We start from the raw sequence: 6,705 nt of genomic DNA, 5'->3' as shown, positions 1-6,705 counted from the left end.
CAGCTTCCTCTCCCGGTTGCCCCCTCCCCACTGCTAGACAGCCGAAAATGGCTGTGTAGTGAAAAATAGCAAGGCAGGAGAGGCGCGGAGGGAATGATCCCTCCCGTGCCTCTCCTGCCTTGCTTTGGATAGGCGGATGCCTCCCAGGTCAGAGGTTGCCACCTATGTAGTTAGGATTGTGCCCTTAATGTATATTGCAGTTTTAGTTTTACATTGACGATTGAGGTTTTATGGACACCGCACTGGAATCCAACTTTCTGGATAAAAACATGGTACAGAGTTTAAAAATAAACTAAATGCTCACCAAACTACAGATCCCACAATGACGTACATATATCAAAGGCATACCCCACTGGTTAATTGAGGTAGTTAAATAAGATGTGCTTCAGAACTTTTTCTCTTTCATTTTAGGAAAATGAACTGAAGGATGCTGTGTACGAAAAGAATCGCCTGAGCCTCCAATATGCGAGCATCTCCCACAAGGCACGGCAGTATGACCAGGTAATATCTCAGGAGGCAGATAATGAACCCATTCTTGTGCTTCATTTATCCCTGTGCCTCAGATTTGGTAAAAAAAACAACCATGGGGATGAATCACCTGGCTTCTTGGCCTGTGCTCAGGACTTTATTGATTTTACGTATCCATATACTGATTTTCAGTATTAATGTTTCCAAGGCAGCTTACAAAGAAATGGATAAAAGCATGCACAGTGCAACAATGATATAATCAAAGGGCTGCGGATAAACGCAGCTTCAAATAGCACAATAAAATTTTGTTTGAAGGCTTAGGGAAAATAAGGGTGCAATCCTATGCATGTTTAGACAGAAAATAAGTCCTATATATTTTTTCCAATACAGAGATAACTTGGTAATTCAAATACTAACCTTCAGTGTGGGAGACAAAACATCTCTCTAACCACAGAATTTATCAGCGTTCTATTTTTTTTCCTACTGTCCTACAAGAAAAGAACATTAGCAGCATCTATGTATTATTTCTAAGCCAAAATAAGAAAAACTGAAGATCCCACATTGAAGGTTAGTATTTGAATTACCAAGAATTATCTCTGTCGATATACAGATGCTGTTAATGTTTTCTTCATTACAGCTTTGTTTGGGGCAAGAAGAAAAAACAAAAGAACCCTGGTAAATTCTGTGGTCAGAGTTTGTTTTTTTTTTTTTTTTGAAGACTCATGAGTGGTATGTAAGAGGCATATCATAGGCTGGAGGAAGAATTCAGCTGCCCTTCATGACTTAGAAATGTTGTTTCAACAGAGGAATTTTTGTTGGCTCTAAGATGATTTTGATGAAGTAATGAAATGGGTATAATCTGGAGATCTCATCAACAAATAATACTAACTATTTCACCAGTTAACAACAATCATAACTGTTGTTTCATAAAAAATGCACTATATTTATATTGTTCAATTACAAATATACCCACTTAATAACCAATAACCTTTATTTTCTGCATGGACTGTGTTTTGAGAACCTTCTCCTTTGTGTTAATTGTGTTCTTTTCTATCTACACATGCATAGGATTGCACCCTAAAAAAAGGTCTTTGTTGGGAGCCAACAAGACATTGGAGCCTCCTTTGGGGGAAGCACTCCATAGGTGGATGGCCCCTTTCCCCCATCACCATCTGCCTCATTTCAGATGGCAGGGGTACCTGGAAGAAGGTTTCCGAAGATGACCTCAGTGTACAGGCAGGCTTGTGTTGGTGAAGGTGCTCCAGTGGCTTAGAAAGGTTTGCAAAGTCCACACTCTGCAGGATGCCAAAAGGCAGTTGGTGTGGCCTTCATTGTGAAAGTTGTGCATTACCTTCACTGACAACTACAGTGGGAAGTGTGGTTGTTTTGGGATGGGGGTTTGGAGCCTGTCAGGAAGAGCTTGGAATAAATGGAGATGTTTGCTTGTCCACGTTCTCGGTAACACTTCTGAGCCCTGTTTCACAATCTGCGTGCTGATAGCTGTGGATGAGAGAGGAAAATTAATTATCAGGTTTCTTAATTATATATAGTCAGAAATTGTGTGTGTGTGCGTGTGTACCTCTCTCTTCTCCTTAAGTCTGCCTGGAACTAATTGGTATTCAGATAGAGGCTGGCGCAGTGACTTCCATTTGGAGACTTACAGACACCCTACCAATCAGGGCTTCTATCAGCATAATTGTGTGTGGGGTAGGGATGTACGAAAGTCACCTTTTTGCAGCTTGGATTTGTGGTGGGGGGGAGGCGCTCTGTCCCCCCCCCCCCGGAATCCTCCCTGGGCCGGCTCTGCTCCGCGGCAGCTCCGCAGAGCTGCCAGCCAGGGCTGTCCGCAGCCAGAGTTCCAGCCATGGCCGGCTGCTGCAGATGCAAATGGCGGCCGCCGTAGCGGCTGCCATTTGCGTCCTGCCAGGCTGCTGTGATAGGCTACGTAAATACTTACTTAGCCTATCATGGAAAGAGCAGTGGCGCAAACAGCATAGCGGCTGCTGTTTGCGCCGCTGCTCTTTGCCGTGATAGGCTACGTAAATACTTACGTAGCGTATCACGGCAGCCTGGCAGGACACAAATGGCAGCCGCTACGGCGGCTGCCATTTGCGTCCGCAGCTGCCGCCGCCGGAGCCACCGCCACTGGAACATCCACCCCAAGTAAGCTTCGTCCTGGGGGGGATTCCGCAGGGTGGCGGGGGGTGGGAGGCTGTTCTGCCACAGGTTTCGGGAGGCCGAATGCCAGTACATTCAGCCTCACTGAAATCCGTGGCGGAATTCTCCGCCATGCCTAGTGTGGGGGAGCCTTTTTTTTGCTCTTGCTGTTGAACACTTGGGAGTCAGAAACTCTTGCCGATCTATTGCAAATCATCCAGTGATCTGCCAGTTCATCCCAGGCTAATTTCAGCCCATGCCCTGGAGTAGCTTATAGTTTGACGAGTGTACTACATTTTTTCTGTTAAAAAATCCCTAGCCATTTTTAGACAGATCTACAATTCCCAGGATTTCTTGAGGAGAATGACTGACTATGAAACTATAGAAACATAGACTCTGGGCGGGTGCTCAGAGGCTATCTAGTCCAACCCCTGCTTGTTGCAGCAGACCCAAAGCTGGAACATCCCTGACAGATGGTTGTTCAGCCTCTGCTTCCAGACCCCAGTGAAGGAGAGCCCACCACCCCTCTGCGTAATTGGTTCCAATGTTGAAGTCCCCTTGCTGTCAAGATGTTTCTCTTAATGCTCTACCAAAAATCTACCCTCAGGTAACTTGAGCCTAGTTTGGAAAATCTATGGCAGGGGTGAAGAACCTCAGACCTTGGGGCCCTCTTTCCCCCATCATCAATCACTTGGAAGTTTCCCAAATTTTGTACAATTTCCCCCCATTCTAGAAGGTTGAAATGCCTCTCCTAAGGCTTAGTTACTGGCAAGCTAAAATATGCTGCTATTTTAGACCTGCCCCTTTTGTTTTCAGCCCCATCCACCACTGGAATGCAGCCCCCAAGATTTTCTCCAAGCCAGAATTTGGCCCTTAGACTGAAAGAGGTTCAACACCCCTGTTCTATGGTGTGGGTATGCCATTAGGCAAGCCCCATGGAACTCTGCAACCATGTTTCTGAACATCTTGTTTTAGATTTGCTGAATGATGTATTATCCCAGAGTAAATACAAAAAAGAATCTCACGTCACCTTAAGGGCTAACAGATTTATTGTGGTTTCTCGTTTCTGCCATGATAAATCTGGTACTCTTCATATTGCCTGTGTGTGTGTGTGTGTGTGTGTAAGTTGGGTGTAACAGGCTGATATAGCTACACTTTTGCAGTTCATCCCAGAGCAAAGCATTATCTAAGGAGGAGGACAGTATCTACTAGTCCTTCAAACTAGGTCAGCCATCCCTTTCTGCCATGATGTGATTTTCATTTCATGTATGCCCCATATGTTCCTTAGATAGCAGCTTGCTGAAGCCATCATTAGATCCACTCTTATAAACACACATCAATGCGATTGACGGGCTCCACAAGCATATTGCGTATGGGACAAACTAAATAGGTTGCAGACGTGCACCCAATTCAGGGCCAAAATCAGAGGAGAGGAGAAGATAATAAGTTTCTATTGGCTGTGTGCTGTGTTTAAGTGCCAACCAGCACAGGGCGGCGGGGGGTGGGGGTGCCCCACTGTGCCAAATAAATGAATTAAAAAATTCAGATTCTGTATGAAAGAAAACCAAATTCTGAGCTCAGACACAGCAGTTGCATATGTTCCAGCTATCCCTGTTTAATGGGTGGTGGTCCTATTCTTCAGTACCTGTCCCTGCATAAATCAATGTCCTTATTCTGTCCCTGTTGTTTGCCTTTTGTGGGATGGCATGTTCAGATTTGTAGTGTGAGTTGCTAGAACTGCCATTCTTCAGAGCTCAGTTCCCTAGAAATTGAAGTGCTGGAGCGGATGCAGGATGCATTGGCTCCAATGCCAATGGATGTGCATGATCGCTAAGGCAGATCCTTCTCACAACTGGAAAATTTATTCAGCAGTTCCTCTGGCTTTCCAAGGCATTGCCTACAAATGTTTGAGGAAATCTTTTCTTTTCCAACCTTAAGGGCTAGAACACTGCTGCTGTTGTTTTTAATTTAGCTGAGATCATCGGGAAGCTGAATTTTGCACCCATGTTTGGCATTTTTTTTCTGTGTCCCTAAGCAGTGCTGGCTCCAGGTTTTTCAGGGCCCTTGGGCAAGACACCCTCAATGGCTCTCCTCCCTCACTGAGTCTACCTTCTCTCCATCACTGTCACCAGCTGCTATAGCTCCTCATCCTCTTTCTTATCATTGCTACCACTTGCCCGCCTAAGAGGCAGAAAGCCAGTGAGCAAGTAGGCCATGACATTCTCATTGCCACTATCATCTGAGCGAGAGGCAGGTGAACAAGCAGGTTGCAAGGCTGACAAGGAGGAGCAACTCCAGGGGCTCTTGTCAGTGCATCTCTGCTGGAGTGTGGCCCTTGGCAGGTGCCTGATTTTGCCTACCCTTGATGCTGGCCTGAATCCTAAGAGATAGTGTGATTCATACATCAGTGATGTCATGACCACTCTTCAGTAGGCACCCATGATGTTCACACAACCATATTCTGACCTGTGCCCATGTAACACATTTCTTCCAGGCTATCTATACCCCCCCTCCTGTGTATTCACCCACTCCTCTACCACATACATAGGATCACCAGCTGGGTGAGTGAGTGAACTGCCCCAAAGATTCTTGGGTGATCATAGGATCATAGAATAGTAAGGTTGGAAGGGGCCTACAAGACCATCGAGTCCAACCCCCTGCTCAATGCAGGAATCCAAGTCAAAGCATCCCTGACAGATGCTGTCCAGCTTCATCTTGAATGCCTCCAGTGTGGGAGAGCCCACCACCTCCCTAGGTCATTGGTTCCATTGTTGTATTGCTCTAATAGTCAGGAAGATTTACCTGATGGTGAGCCAGCATCTGGCTTCCTGTAACTTGAGCCCAGTATTCCATGTCCTGCATTCTGGGATGATCGAGAAGAGATCCTGGCCTTCCTCTCTGTGACAACCTTGCAAATACTTGAAGAGCGCTATCCTATCTCCCCTCAGTCTTCTCTTCTCAAGGCTAACCATGCTCAGTTCTTTCAATCTCTCCTCATAGGGCTTTCTTTCCAGTCCCCTGAACATCTTCCTTTCCTTCCTCTGAACCCTCTCCAGTTTGTCTGCATTCTTCTTAAATTGTGGTGCCCAGAACTGGACACAGTACTCCAGATGAGGCCTAACCAGTTAAATCGTTTTGGGGAACAATAATTAATCATATAGTTCTTCTTTCATGTTGAAGGAGTCTGTTGAAAGGCAGCTTTATGGACTCACAGTTTTTTTTTCTCTGTTGTTGTTTAGGCAGCAATTTTGTGCTCTCATGGTTTTTCCTTTCGTTGTTTTTATAGGTGAAAACAGACTATGATCAGCTTAGAGAAACCCTCGCCGCAGTGACCAAAGAACGGGATTTGGCTGTGAAGGAAAAACACCAGCTCCAAGCCAAACTGGAGAACCTAGAGCAAGTCCTAAAGGTATGCAGAGAGATAATTGAGAAAGTATATGTGAAAGTGGTTTGGACTCTCCAGTATGCTATATAAATGCCTGTTGTTGTTAGCAGGATGCTCAGCCAATTAATAGCGGTAATGTTTAAAACACACAGAAGGCCCAGCTTGACACTGAGTGCGGAGTCTTGAAATATTTCAATAGAGGGGAAGGCAGGGCAGAGCCCAAGCATGGGGTGGTGGTGGTGTGTGTGTGTGTGGGGGGGGAGTACAGTTTACCATGCCTGGAGACCCAGGGCAGAGGTGTTGGCCAAGGATGCAACCCCTTTACCTTACAGAAATAAAATGGGGACTAAATTGTAGATCAGGCTTGAAGATATTTATGGAAACTTATTCAGATAGGCAACCGCCTCCGAACTTGGAGGCAGCCACCTATCCGATGAAGGGCAGGAAAAGCACGGAGGGGATCGTCGCTGTTCCTGCCCTTCATTTTTGGCTAGACAGTCGAGCAGGGGAGGAGGCTGCTGTATGACACATTGGATGTGTTGTACAGGCGTTTCTGCTACCCCAGAACACACCCAGACATGCTCCTCTTTTGGCTGTTACATGCTGCCTCCAAGGCAGCACAGAAGTGAAGGGAGGTTGGTTCTCCAGGAACCAACCTCGGAGTGCAGGCTCCAAGGTTGGTTCACAGAAAACAA

General features: G+C 46.0%; 1 protein-coding gene across 1 annotated transcript in view; it reads left to right on the top strand.

Moving 5' to 3' along the window:
- Positions 1-417: 417 nt before the first annotated feature.
- Positions 418-6,705, top strand: part of RIMBP2 (RIMS binding protein 2) — a 98,769-nt gene continuing 92,481 nt past the window's right edge. The window contains exons 1-2 of the mRNA XM_084820015.1: positions 418-501; positions 5,912-6,034. The gene's annotated coding sequence lies outside the window, so the exon portion shown is untranslated. The remainder of the gene's footprint in view (positions 502-5,911; positions 6,035-6,705) is intronic.

This window comes from Heloderma suspectum, chromosome 13, assembly GCF_057233095.1.
Source record: "Heloderma suspectum isolate Gila_16-S chromosome 13, 16-S_ref, whole genome shotgun sequence".
Lineage (NCBI taxonomy): Eukaryota > Metazoa > Chordata > Lepidosauria > Squamata > Helodermatidae > Heloderma > Heloderma suspectum.
Note: the sequence above shows the minus strand (reverse complement) of the source record. Positions and strands in the feature narration are given on the sequence as shown.